We start from the raw sequence: 15,525 nt of genomic DNA on the forward strand, positions 1-15,525 counted from the left end.
CTATGATAAAATGTCTAATATTTACAGTTTTTTACAATCACTTTGGCACTAATCTCAGAACCTTGACGTAATTTTTCCAAACTCTAAACACAAAACTCAAAACAGTCATCACTTGTAACACAGGCTGTCCAATGTTCAAAACATTGCATTGTGAATTCATATCTTTAAAGAAATCTTGCACTTGCACAATCATTGGTTCAAAAAACATTTATTGTGAAATACCATTGAAACGTTAATTTAATCAAAGCAAAATAATTAGCTACGAAATAGAAAAGACAGTACTGTAAAACATCAAATGCAATGTTCCTCAACTTGCTTGCTTGTACTGTAAAAACCATAACATAGGAGTGATTACTGTACTTGTACATTAACTCTGTCTTGTGGATTTGGCCACAGGTTCTCATCTACATCACAATGGATGTTTTCATTAGCCAAACATCTTGGAAAAAACCTTCAGGCATGGCGAATCCAGGCCTGACACTACTCTGCCGTGATATCATTGCATGCATCATCCATGGCCTGGAGAAGAGTGACTTGTTCATGAGTTGCCTATCATAAACCTTCCATCTCCATGTGGAGAAAAATTCCTCAATCGGGTTAAGAAAAGGAGAGTATGGGGGTAAATACAGGGTGGTAAATTGTGCATGGGCCTGAAACCATGCTTGCACCATATGAGCATGGTGGAACCTGACATTATCCCACACATTGACATAGGTCACGCCATCAGCTCTACAGACCTGATCAAGCACATCAAGGAAGGTTACAAGGAGAGCTGCATTATATGATCCAATACGAGGTCTGCGTCTCACCTCACCATCTTCTGATATAGCCGTACACATGGTAATGTTGGCCACACGTTGTCCAGGTACTTGGATGGTTGCCAGCTTGCCAATGAAATTCCGACATCTCCTCGCTGTCTTGGCCAGGGCCTCGACCTCTCCTCGCCTGCCTCATCCAAATATATGAATTTGTGATGGTTGTCATCAGCATCCAGCTCCATCACCCTCTAAAAATAAATTATGGAGATTTACTGATTACTGTACAATGTAGAATTTTTAGGGAATTTTATTACAACAGCCATCTTGAAATTGAACATACTCAGTCCTCATTTGCTTCACTCTGTATGCATTTCTTTCAAAAGGCACGCGGTATAGTTGTTTTAAAGACACTTGGTGCCTTTTCAGCATGCGTGCAATAGTCGGCAAACTTATGGATTCCACATTGTTGAACATGACTTCATTGTTTCAAGATATGCTGGTGAATTTCTGTAAGGTGAATATCATCCCTGGCTGGAACCAAATCGACCACAGCCTGCTCTTGTTGGTCAGTCAGAATTTTGCCTCTGTCTCCCCTATTTGGCTTAGTCTCAATTCTACAGGGAACATTACAGTAAGAAGACACTTGGTCACATCACCTACTCTGTGATACACATTGGTATGCAGTCATTTGACAGTTGAGAGTAGCATGATGTTTAGTGCATGCTGACGACTTACTGGTTCTCAATGCGGAAAGTTCTAATTACTGAGGCCACGGTTGACCTTCTGAGGTTTGGTTGTATCATTGTAGCTTCCTCAGTCATTGTCATGCCATGATTTATGACATTGTCAACAACTATTGCTCAGATTTCATTGTACACTCTTTGCTGTTGCTGACGTTGTCTTGGTCCGTGGCCTTGTCCTCTACCAGGTTCCCCCACACCTCTCAAACAAAGCCCATGACCACCTCTCAGAACGGGTGCTTGTCCCCTGCCATTCCTTTGACCAACACGTCTTCCTCCCACCACTGCTATTGTGACCGAGATCACCTGCCGGCTCCATGTAACGTTTCGCTATGTTGTTGCAATCATCAGTAACGAGTTGGCAGAATTGGACAAGCAATTACAATGGCCTGCATCCATACAGTGCAGCACTGTCAATACTGTAAATAGTCTGAAAAGGTGGTGCATGGGACCATATGAACATTGTCTGATGAAGAATTATGATGAAATATTATATCCATAGATAATGTAGTCTAATTTGTTCATGCTCCATGCTAATTGGTGACAATGAATCTCATTATCTTGAAACTTTCATGATCTGAACATGGAATATTGTTTGTCGGTTTCCATACACTTATGCATTACGAGTAATGCAACAGATACCTATTTTGAGCAGTTGTATCAATTGATAGTTGGATCATTGTAATGAAATGAATAGACACTCATCTGAAATGCAATGTGTGAACTGCCTTTTGAAATAGTAGTGCCTTGATGTTAAGTTGTCATATTGAACAGGTGATTTTTTTTTTAAATGAACAAATTATTCTTAGTTTTATGTGATAAAAATTTGCATTTTGATCATTGGTCGTGAGTTTTGTGTCTAGAGTTTTGAAAAATGACATCAAGGTTCTGAAATTAGTGCCAGAGTGATTGTAAAAAACTGTAAAACACGGAAGTAGCACAAACGAAATTTGCAACAGCACAAACCAGCACAAACAAACAATTTTATGGGTGAATTTGGAGGATTTGGGGGGCTGAGTGACCTCGGAATTATCTATAAAATATTATTTTGGATATAATAAATTTACAGCAGCACAACTGGAGGACAAGTGATTAAAGGTATTTTATCTGCGTAAAGATGGTCCCCCATCCAGCGCAAAACTACGGCAAAATAGGCTTAATTGTTTGAGCTGGTTTGTGCCGATAAAGGCTTGTTTTTGCAACTGGTTTCTTACGGATAGTGACAGAGCTAAAATGGAAAGAGTGGAAAGCCAGTGCGCTATCCAGTAGGAATGTAAGTTATGTACCAAAAACAGTAGCAGCAGAAACAAACCTTTTAGCAGCACAAATGGAGCACAAACGATTGAGCCTATACTGAGGCAGTTTCGAGCAGGTTGGGGGGCTGGTGACACCTAAATTAAATGTCATATATATAAAATGCTGCGTCACCACAAACAAAACTGCACCAGTACAAACCAGCACAAGCAAAGCACAAAGGACAATATTTTGTTTGAATTTGTAGCATGTTGGGGGGCTGAGTGCCGTCACTGCCTATAATTAAATTTAGAATATTAAAAACAGAAGCCTTCGAATCCAAAAGTAGACTTTATTAACGTCATAAAGCCGTACTGATCTGCAGAGCAACCACTCTGTGCCTCAGATATGTTGCTTTTTGGTCTCACCGTTGATGTTTTCCAGACATAACAAGGTCAGGCCTTCTACCATCTCCCCCAAAGAAACATTCATGAATCAGGTTCTGGAACCCAGAAAGTGCCGAAGGAAATGGTCGCAAAAGGTTTCACTTCACATCATTGTTCCCAAATCGTCTCCATGCATTGAGTTAGAGGTCCATGACACCATCCTTATAGGAGAAAAGAGAAGACAAAAACACTACATCAGTTTATCTATTCTCCTGGGCCCTTACATCTGGGCTGCTGCCATACTATAATAATACTCAACTATTAGAGATGGTGGGACCATTACTTAAATGTCAGACAAATAAACAAATGTTTCAGATGTATGGAATCATCACAAACAATTCACAACAAATCCAAAACAATTATCAATTTAGATTTAAAATAAACAATATGAATTATCAGTGCCCTAATAAAAACTTTCCCTTTTATGTCCAAGTTATTTTTCCACCCATGTGAATATTTTTTGGACAATAGGTTCCAAATCACAAAATCAGTAAAAACTGTTTTACAAAATATACAAAAACACTGTTTCACATACATTTCCAAATGGGCAAAAAACAAAAGACTATAACTAGCTGGAAGTACAATAGCAATGACCAAATAAACTATTTAATCAGGATTTGCCAGAACATTTCTAAGACCCAAACATAACATTGATATAAAAAGTGTATTAAAAATTTAAATAAACTCCTCTCTCTTTTCCCCATGTCCAGTCAAGTGGTTCCTGGCTGTTACAGTCATGCATGTAGGAGCCTTTTTGTTCTGCGTGCCTTCAACCTCTCCTTGGCTGTGGTGTAGGTGGAACCATCAGTGTCCAATATTCTTATTCTGAACCCAAGGCAGTCTCTCACAGGTCTGGGCTTGGTTTGGCCTTGGAATTATCTGGGCCATCTGTGTGAGGTTCCCCTTTATTGGACAAGGTGTATCAGGGTTGCACTTGGACGGTTTTCAGCCGAGTGTGAAGCGGTGGGGATGAGAATCAGTACCTCCAAATCCGAGGCCATGGTCCTCAGTCGGAAAAGGGTGGCTTGCCTACTTCAGGTTGGTGGAGAGTGCCTGCCTCAAGTGGAGGAGTTTAAGTATCTACGGGTCCTGTTCACGAGTGAGGGAAGGATGGAACGGGAAATTGACAGACGGATCGGTCAATCTACGATCCTACTCTCACCTATGGTCATGAGCTTTGGGTCATGACCGAAAGGACAAGATCCCGGATACAGGCGGCCGAAGTGAGCTTTCTCCGCAGGGTGGCTGGGCGATCTCATTAATGCAATTATCTAATCAACCAATTACATGGCAGTTGCTTCAATGCATTTAGGGGTGTGGTCCTGGTCAAGACAATCTCTTAAACTCCAAACTGAATGTCAGAATGCAATTTTGATTGTGGCATGGTTGTTGGTGCACAACCATTTCTAGGGTTTACAAAGAATGTGAAAAACATCCAGTGCCTTGTTGATGCTAGTGGTCAGAGGAGAATGGGCCGACTGATTCAAGCTGATAGAAGAGCAACTTTGACTGAAATAACCACTCTTTACAACCGAGGTATGCAGCAAAGCATTTGTGAAGCCACAACACGCAGAACCTTGAGGCGGATGGGCTACAACAGCAGAAGACCCCACCGGGTACCACTCATCTCCACTACAAATAGGAAAAAGAGGCTACAATTTGCACAAGCTCACCACAATTGGACAGTTGAAGACTGGAAGAATGTTGCCTGGTCTGATGAGTCTCGATTTCTGTTGAGACATTCAGATGGTAGAGTCTGGCGTAAACAGAATGAGGACATGGATCCATCATGCCTTGTTACCACTGTGCAGGCTGGTGGTGGTGGTGTAATGGTGTGGGGGATACTTTCTTGGCACACTTTAGGCCCCTTAGTGCCAACTGGGCATCGTTTAAATGCCACGGCCTACCTGAGCATTGTTTCTGACCATGTCCATCCCTTTATGACCACCATGTACAAATCCTCTGATGGCTACTTCCAGCAGGATAATGCACCATGTCACAAAGCTTGAATCATTTCAAATTGGTTTCTTGAACATGACAATGAGTTCACTGTACTGAAATGGCCCCCACAGTCACCAGATCTCAACCCAATAGAGCATCTTTGGGATGTGGTGGAACGGGAGCTTCGTGCCCTGGATGTGCATCCCACAAATCTCCATCAACTGCAAGATGCTATCCTATCAATATGGGCCAACATTTCTAAAGAATGCTTTCAGCACCTTGTTGAATCAATGCCACGTAGAATTAAGGCAGTTCTGAGGGCGAAAGGGGGTCAAACACAGTATTAGTATGGTATTCCTAATAATCCTTTAGGTGAGTGTATTTCTTAATGTCCCAAATTGGGAATTACCATTTTACCAATGTTCCATAAACGTAGCACTTTCTTTCTCTCCTTTTAGAGTGAACCTCAAATCACTGATCTTGTAGACATATAGAACAAATAACCCAAATAATCAAGCATGGCATTAGTTTCCAACATAGATGCATAACATGACGAACACATGTCCTACAAATACACAAACAATACATTTAACACTGGCCAGTTGATTTTAATTTGTCTTTGTCGTGTTTCATAATTTAGATTAGCTAAATTTTCCTACAATTTCATGTACACAGAATTCTCCAGTTGGAATGGGAAAACAATTGCCATTTTTATATTACAGTATAGAACCTGATTTTGCTCTATTTTGATTTATTTTAGTATTGGGAATCTACTTCCCTGAATCTCATTTGGTGTGTCGGTCATCTTTTGCACCTCTCTCCTAGAGTGTCTCTGTGTTCTGGATTGGAATGCCTAGCGTTACTCCCTACTTTCTGGGATGGCAGCCAAAAGCCGTCTTATCTATGTGACTCCACTCACTATCCTTTGTCTGAACTCAGTCAAACTTAACCAACAGACCACCTATACAATATTTTCAAACAATTGAATGAAACCACTTTGATGAAACCTATATTTACACAAATAATTAACCAAAACTAGACCAGATCCTTTGTCCACTGTTGAATACTTTCTCGTGGCACATCTCCCACAAAATCTTTGTCTATCTGTCTATTTTCTTCATTAACCCTTCTTCCCATCTATCCACACGTCCCTTTTCTAGCACTCGGGCAAATATCACTATCATCTACTCCTATCAATTTACCCGATATGCGCATGACTCCCAATGAATCTCCTTTCACACACTTCCTTACAGACAGGAATTCTCTTCCCTCACACACTTTCTCTTTCGCACACACATTCACACACGCAGTCTACTGGTCCCCGCCTGCTTCCAGGTCCACAGGACGTTACCATACAGGTCTTCTTACAACCCCACCCGTTCAGCCCTCCAACCTTGTTGGAGCGGTATCCATGGGGTGTGCACACAACATATAGTATACCTCCTTGGAACTAAATTCCTGTTTGACCTCAGCATGTCTTCTCGAATATTGACCTTCATCCCATTCACAAACAACTCAACAATTCTCTTAAAACACAATTTTCTCTATTCCTACACCTCTTAACTCACTTCTCCTTGACGACAAACAATTCAACACTTCTCTCAACAATTCTCTCTGCGCCTACACACCCCTTAACTTATTCCCCTATAATCCTCCTAGCAGGAAAGTGCTATACTTTCCCACTCTTGGCCCTAACCATTTACACTCTACGTCGTATAATTAGAATATCATGAAAAAGTTGATTTATTTTAGTAATTCCATTCAAATAGTGAAACTTATAATGTATACATTCATTCCACACAGACTGATATATTTCAAGTGTTTATTTCTTTAAATTTTGATGATTTTAACTGACAACTACTGAAAACCCCAAATTCAGTATCTCAGAAAAGGAGCCCCAACTAAGTATTGAGTGCTGTACATGCTCATACTTTTCAGTTGGCTAATATTTCCTATTATTATTATTTTTTATTGGTCTTAAGTAATATTAAAATTTTCGGAGATACTGAAATTGGGATTTTTATTAGTTATCAGTTATAATCATCACAATAAAAAAAAATAAACATTTGAAATACATCAGTCTGTGTGCAATGAATGGAATTACAGACATAAATCAACTTTTTTATGATATTCTAATTATATCACCAGCACCTGTATATGCTTTTAGATACAAAATAGCTTCTCACCCTATCTCTAAGGCAGAGGTGTCAAACCGGTTCCACGGAGGGCCGAGTGTCTGCAGGTTTTTGCTCTCTCCTTGTACTTGATTGGTTAATTAGGTCACTGATTGGTTAGTTTCTACCCTCACCTGGTTGTGTAGGTATGAACTAGGAACCAATTGATAGGAAAAACCAAAAACCTGCAGACACTCGGCCCTTTGTGGAACCGGTTTGACACCTGGGCTCTAAGGGATCGCCCAGCCACCCTGTGAAGAAAGCTCATTTCGGCCGCCTGTATCCGGGATCTTGTCCTTTCGGTCATGACCCAAAGCTCTTGACCATAGGTGAGAGTAGGAACGTAGATTGACCAGTAAATCGGGAGCTTCGCCTTGCGGCTCAGCTCTTTCTTCACCACGACAGACCGATAGATCGACCGCATTACTGCAGAAGCTGCACCGATCCGTCTGTCAATCTCCCATTCCATCCTTCCCTCACTCATGAACAAGACCCCTAGATACTTAAACTCCTCCACTTGAGGCAGGCACTCTCCACCAACCTGAAGTGGGCAAGCCACCCTTTTCCGACAGAGGACCATGGCCTCGGATTTGGAGGTACTGATTCTCATCCCCACCGCTTCACACTCGGCTGCAAACCGTCCAAGTGCATGCTGAAGGTCCTGGCTTGAATGTGCCAACACGACAACATCATCCGCAAAGAGCAGAGACGAAATCGTGTGGTCCCCAAACCTGACACCCTCCGGCCCCTGGCTGCGCCTAGAAATTCTGTCCTTAAAAATTACAAACAGAACCGGTGACAAAGGGCAGCCCTGCCGGAGTCCAACATGCACTGGGAACAAGTCTGACTTACAGCCGGCAATGCGGACCAAGCTCCTGCTTCGGTCGTATAGGGACCTGACAGCCCTTAGCAAAGGACCCAGGACCTCATATTCCCGAAGCACCCTCCACAGGACGCCGCGAGGGACACAGTCGAATGCCTTCTCCAAATCCACAAAACACATGTGGATTGGTTGGGCAAACTCCCATGAACCCTCCAGAGGGTATAGAGCTGGTCCAGTGTTCCACGGCCCGGACGAAAACCATACTGTTCCTCCTGAATCCGAGGTTCTACTATCGGCCGTATTCTCCTCTCCAGTACCCTGGCATAGACTTTCCCGGAGAGGCTGAGAAGTGTGATCCCCCTATTAGTTCGAACACACCCTCCGGTCCCCCTTCTTAAAAAGAGGGACCACCACCCCGGTCCGCCATCCCAGAGGCACTGTCCCCAACCGCCACGTGATTTTGCACAGGCTTGTCAACCAAGACAGCCCCACAACATCCAGAGACTTGAGGTATTCAGGGCGAATCTCATCCACCCCCGGTGCCTTGCCACCGAGGAGTTTCTTGACTACCTCTGTGACTTCAGCCCGGGTGATGGACGAGTCCACCTCTGAGCCCTCATCCTCTGCTTCCTCAATGGAAGACGTGAGGGCAGGATTGAGGATATCCTCGAAGTACTCCTTCCACCGCCCAACGCTGTAAACAACCCTAACCCTCTACTGTAAACAGCGTGGGTAGGGCACTGTTTCCCTCTCCTGAGGCGCCGGACGGTTTGCCAGAATCTCTTCGAGGCCAGCCGATAGCCCTTCTTCATGGCCTCACCGAACTCCTCCCAGGCCTGAGATTTTGCCACCACAACCACCCGGGCTGCCGTCCACTTGGCCTGCTGGTACCCGTCAGCTGCCTCAGGAGTCTCACAGGCCTGATAGGACTCCTTCAGCTTGACGGCATCCCTTACTTCCGGTGTCCACCACCGGGTTCGGGGATTGCCGCCTCGACAGGCACAGGAGACCTTACGGCCACAGCTCAGAGCGGCCGCTTCGACAATGGCGGTGGAGAACATGGTCCACTCGGACTCAATATCTCCAGCCTCCCTCGGGATCCAGTCGTTGCTCTGCCGGAGGTGGGAGTTAAAGATCTCTCTGACAGGAGACTGAGCCAGATATTCCCAGCAGACCCTTACAGTACGCTTGGGCCTGCCGAGTCTATCCAGCTTCCTCCCCCGCCATCGGATCCAACTCACCACCAGGTGGTGATCAGTTGACAGCTCCGCCCCTCTCTTCACCCGAGTGTCCTGGTGCCACGTGCACTGATGGACACCCTTATGCTTGAACATGGTGTTCGTTATGGACAAACTGTGATTAGCACAGAAGTCCAATAACTGAATACCACTCGGGTTCAGATCAGGGGGGCCGTTCCTCCCAATCACGCCCCTCCAGGTGTCACTGTCGTTGCCCACGTGGGCGTTGAAGTCCCCCAATAGAGCGAGAGTCCCCAGTCGGAGCACTTTCCAGCACCCCTCCCAGAGACTCCAAGAAGGTCGGGTACTCTGCACTGCCGTTCGGCCCGTAGGCACAAACAACAGTGAGAGACCTATCCCGACCCGTAGGCGCAGGGAAACAACCCTCTCGTTCACCGGGTTAAACTCTAACACATGGCGGCAGAGCTGGGGAGCTATAAGCACGTCTTTTTGGTCTTAAGTAATATTTAAATTTTCGGAGATACTGAATTTGGGATTTTCATTAGTTGTCAGTTATAATCATCACAATTAAAAGAAATAAACATTTGAAATATATCAGTCTGTGTGTAATGAATTAATATAATATACAAGTTTCTCTTTTTTAATGGAATTACTGAAATAAATCAACTTTTTTGATGATATTCTAATTATATGACCAGCACCTGTACTATCACACAGCAGTGGACTCCCAAACACCTGTGAGAGGCAGCCACTCATTCAGCCCCCACCCGTGATGTCCCCCAAAGTTTATGTCTGAGGCGGGGCACACTCATACAGCTAAGTTCAAAGCCGCCCAGTCCAGTCCCACAGCAGTCTTCTTCTCCTGCTGAGGGTGACTCAGCGTGGTGGATTCATCCATGTAGTCACTCGGGCCGTCGAGCTGGTATCACGAATCCTGCCTGCCTCCAGCTCTCATGGTCGGCCCTAACAGACCGTGATGGGAGCACAGGACTTAAACTAGTTGCAACCCTCACACTTATTTAAATATGACCTATCTTGTTGTGCTGTGTCCTACCTAAAATGTGTAGCATGCCATTTACCCCCCAGTTTTTTTATTCAAAAGCTCCCCATTGTATCAATCAAAAAGTTTAGTTTGTTAAATTTGGTGAGGTCTTACGTGTTGCCAAACTGCCAGGCTAGGTGTTTCAAGTCACACAAACCACTAAATTAAAGTAAGAACATGCTTAACTCTCAAAGTGGCCATGTGTTGTTTGTGGGACTCAACCCACGGCGCCTTCTGCAGTCGACAGCCAGCCAGCCCGATGCCAACCCTGCTCGCAGCGCCAAGATGATGTTGTGGAAAACACTCAGGAGGCTCAGGAGCCTTCAAATCCAAAAGTAGACTTTATTGACATCATAAAGCCGTGCTGATCTGCAGAGTAACCAAGCCATGTTGGTCTGCAGAATAACTGACTTCCAAACCTTAAACACACATGTTGGGGACAGCCCCACTGAATGCTAGTTCTTTAATGTACTAATTCTTCAGTACTCCGATCAGAGAGTAGGAGTCATCATATCTTTTCCACCTATTATTTGTGCAGGGTTTCACCATATAAACATTACACATTGGAGGTAGTTTCTGCAATAAACAAATAAACAGATGTAAATAAGTAAATGTTAAACAAACATGCTCACATACTGCTGTAATAAACAGTACATTACTAATTAGGTGGACTCGTCCATCACCCGGGCTGTAGTCACTGAGGTGGTCAAGAAACTCCTCGGTGGCAAGGCACCGGGGGTGGATGAGATCCGCCCTGAGTACCTCAAGTCTCTGGATGTTGTGGGGCTGTCTTGGTTGACACGCCTGTGCAACATCGCGTGGCGGTCGGGGACAGTGCCTTTGGGATGGCAGACCGGGGTGGTGGTCCCTCTTTTTAAGAAGGGGGACCGGAGGGTGTGTTCCAACTATAGGGGGATCACACTTCTCAGCCTCCCCGGGAAAGTCTATGCCAGGGTTCTGGAGAGGAGAATACGGCCGATAGTAGAACCTCGGATTCAGGAGGAACAGTGTGGTTTTCGTCCGGGCCGTGGAACACTGGACCAGCTCTATACCCTCTACGGGGTGTTGGAGGGTTCATGGGAGTTTGCCCAACCAGTCCACATGTGTTTTGTGGATTTGGAGAAGGCATTCGACTGTGTCCCTCACGGCGTCCTGTGGAGGGTGCTTCGGGAATATGAGGTCCTGGGTCCTTTGCTAAGGGCTGTCAGGTCCCTATACGACCGAAGCAGGAGCTTGGTCCGCATTGCCGGCTGTAAGTCAGACTTGTTCCCAGTGTATGTTGGACTCCGGCAGGGCTGCCCTTTGTCACCGGTTCTGTTCATAATTTTTATGGACTGAATTTCTAGGCGCAGCCAGGGGCCAGAGGGTGTGAGGTTTGGGGACCACACGATTTTGTCTTTGCGGATGATGTTGTCATGTTGGCCCCTTCAAACCAGGACCTTCAGCATGCGCTGGGACGGTTTGCAGCCGAGTGTGAATCGGTGGGGATGAGAATCAGTACCTCCAAATCCGAGGCCATGGTCCTCAGTCGGAAAAGGGTGGCTTGCCCACTTCAGGTTGGTGGAGAGTGTTTGCCTCAAGTGGAGGAGTTTAAGTATCTAGGGATCTTGTTCACGAGTGAGGGAAGGATGGAATGGGAGATTGACAGACGGATCGGTGCAGCTTCTGCAGTAATGCGGTCGATGTATCGGTCTGTCGTGGTGAAGAAAGAGCTGAGCCGCAAGGCGAAGCTCTCGATTTACCGGTCAATCTACGTTCCTACTCTCACCTATGGTCATGAGCTTTGGGTCATGACCGAAAGGACAAGATCCCGGATACAGGCGGCCGAAATTAGCTTTCTCCGCAGGGTGGCTGGGCGATCCCTTAGAGATAGGGTGAGAAGCTCGGTCACCCGGGAGGAGCTTGGAGTAGAGCCGCTGCTCTTCCACATCGAGAGGGGTCAGCTGAGGTGGCTTGGGCATCTGTTTCGGATGCCTCCGGAACGCCTTCCTGGGAAGGTGTTCCGGTCCCGTCCCACCGGGAGGAGACCCCGGGGAAGACCTAGGACACGCTGGAGGGACTATGTCTCCCGGCTGGCCTGGGAACGCCTCGGTGTCCCCCCGGAAGAGCTGGAGGAATTGTCTGGGGAGAGGGAAGTCTGGGCATCTCTGCTTAGACTGCTGCCCCCGCGACCCGGCCCCGGATGAAGCGGAAGAAGATGTATGTATGTATGTATTACCAATTAGACTATTTCAACAGCTCTCCCAAAGTGTTTAGCCAGATAATAAACAAGCAAACAGAATATAACAGAGACTATAAACAACTTAAACTACATTATACAGCGTCCTTGTTATGTTCTTAAAGTATAACAAATATAGAATATCCTCATACAGATGTATACACATAGTTAAATGATGTTAGCAAGATAAGTCACGATGCTAGCGGCACTTTCACGTGCGTGTAACCCGACAAACTAATATACATAAAGATCGTGAAACACCTACGACCTAAAGGCTTAATGTTAAATATAATATCAGCAGCATAACTATTCAGTATTACGAACATAAAATTAGGAAATAAACTCACTTTGTCAATAACTTTTGTCCTGCACTCAGAGATGCTGCACTGGTGGAAAAATATGTCATATCCTGACAGGTCTGTATGCATAATGGAGAATGCGTCACTTACGCCAAAACAGCATCCAATGAGATTGTGTACTAAATACTTCCATATACTAAGTATTCTACATAATAGATGCTTAAAACATATAGAATAAAGCAGTAGATAATACTAAAATAAATAAACCTTAAAGAATTCACAACAACGCATTTTTATACAGTATGGTTATACAATGATATTAGGTCCTCCCATTATGCTAATTTCTGGATGGATCCTTCTCGAATCTTTCATCAATGTTTTCACAACCCTCTGGGATTCGCTCCTCCAGCCACTACTCATCATGACTCAGCATATTCTCTGAAATGGAAGGATTTCCTTATCTATGGGCTCATTCACCCTCCCAAGATTTTGCCAAGAGAGTCAAGGACAAGCTAAAGGTCCTTCTGTCCTCAATATGAGATAACAACAACAACCACTCATTGCACTTACCATTGGAACAATAGTTGAGCCAGAGCACAGTTCATCACTCTCTCTTAACAATAAACTGTTTGGGAAAATAATATGAGCCCTGGTTAAATATTTCATTAACAACCAATTCATATGCAAGATATCACATGAGATGTCTACTCTTCATCAGGTTAATGTGAAATAACAACATTTTATGAAAATATCCAGACACTATCCCTTTAAAGAAGCAACAAAACTGGCCTTCTTTAAACTAGTTATTTCTCTGGAGCTTCAGCAATTGTGTTTGATTACAGGCTGTAATGGTTGTGGTATGAATGAGAGTTGGAAGCAGAGATGCGGGTAAACTCAGTCCAATTGTAATGCAAAAACACTCAAGCAGTCTATCACAACAGACGGTCACAAAAGAACAAAACAAAAGGCATGTAAGCCAGAACAATATCACAGACATCAAGTAAGACTAGCAACTAACAAACAGACAACATTCACAGACACTGAACCCTCTATAGACACAAAGCTTAAATACAAACACTAACAACCCTAATGACAAACAGATGAACAGAGACCCATAGTCAGGATGGATGGCAACAGGGGCAAGAGATGATAGTGGAACAGAGGGACGAGGTGTGCTATGTTTGTGTGCGACGACAATCCAGGAGTGAGGTGAAGGTGCAGATGGTGGATCTGTGACACAGGCTCAAAATGGCCAGATACAAAGGACTTTCTTCTGAAGCTCATCAGTCAATCCTGACTAGGCCACGAATTGCAATTGTGTACAATATCTCTAGGGGTGGATAAATTGGAGAGAAGACCTGGTTACTCCCTGACTGGACCATGAATTACATTGTGTAATGTGTAAAAAATCTCCAGGGGTGGATAAATTGGAGAGTAGCGCTGAACTGTATTTCGTTGACAATGCTAATTGCTTTAGCGATTATCCAGTGATCCAGTACAAGTAAAACATAATGCCGTCCAGTTGTACAAATATGACAGGAAGAGGGGTGCAGCCTCTGGCATGATGCGTTCATATTTAAATAGCATGGCGCAAATAGGACACCATCAAGAACGAAAAGGATCATTAACAACGATACATGGAGTCGAAATGGACTGAAAGAAAAATAACGTTTTCCGGCTAAACAAGATGGATTCCGAGGAAGATGTATATAGAGAGATGGAGAGTGTGGTACAGACAAAGAGAGAAGACAAAGGAAAGTTAAGATGGCCGAGAAAGGACAACAGTCAAAAGGCGGGAAAGGAGACAATCGAAATGGATGAAGATTCATTCTGTTTGACCACCTGGCTGACCAACAGTAGTCTCAAGATGGAGTCTCTCTTATGGGATCCTGGAATCATGGACGATACTAGGAGTTTTCATAATCATTGATTCAGAGTTATTAAATATTTATTTCCTAAAATGGATCATACCTAACCATTAGATGAAGCTGGAACTTATCAAGGAAACTTGATCACCTTCCTCTGTAATAGCCAAGCTTATTTAATTGAATATTACATGTAGTTTGAGAAGCACTTTGATTGTATATAGCATTTTTTAATAGGCATTCGAAATAGCCAGTTTTTCGTCATGCTTGAACATGTTTTAATGGGTATTCAAGAAATAACCAGTTTTGTTGTGCTTTTGTTGTGATGTCATTTTGATTCAAACATATTTATTGCGTTGATGATAATGTTTAAAACCGTAAGGCCTCAAGGGGGGTCTCAGGACAATGTATGTAGGTACCACCACATGGTACCGGTCTGTTGCATTCTGAGTAGCACGAGTGGGTACATCTGAAATTTGGTGATGATTTGGAAATTGGTACAATGATTTTATAATCTGGTAAAATAGTCTCATGGTTGTCTTACAAAAAGTTAAAGTATTGTGTTTCTCTCTCCTTATATATTGTATAAGTGGTAGAGTGAAGAATCCACATGGTGATATACTTGAATGTTAAGGAGACATGCTGTGTCCCATGAGGACTGAATTTAAATACAATATAGTCATAGCCTTAAAAAAAGCATAATACAGTTAAAACAAGTTTACTCCCCATAATAAAAAAAGTATGAATTTTAAATGCTGAGTTTTGTTTAAATAATATACTGTGGGGA

At 43.9% G+C, this 15,525-nt stretch overlaps 1 long non-coding RNA gene across 1 annotated transcript; it reads right to left on the bottom strand.

Moving 5' to 3' along the window:
* Positions 1 to 272: 272 nt before the first annotated feature.
* On the bottom strand, positions 273 to 13,153 carry LOC114840925. Its single transcript, XR_003782923.2, has 3 exons — positions 12,922 to 13,153; positions 3,160 to 3,338; positions 273 to 1,006 (listed from the first exon to the last, which is right to left on the bottom strand). It is a non-coding gene; the product is annotated as an uncharacterized LOC114840925 (long non-coding RNA).
* Positions 13,154 to 15,525: the final 2,372 nt, after the last annotated feature.

The sequence above is a fragment of the Esox lucius genome, chromosome 15 (genome assembly GCF_011004845.1).
Source record: "Esox lucius isolate fEsoLuc1 chromosome 15, fEsoLuc1.pri, whole genome shotgun sequence".
In the NCBI taxonomy this organism is placed as follows: Eukaryota; Metazoa; Chordata; class Actinopteri; order Esociformes; family Esocidae; genus Esox; species Esox lucius.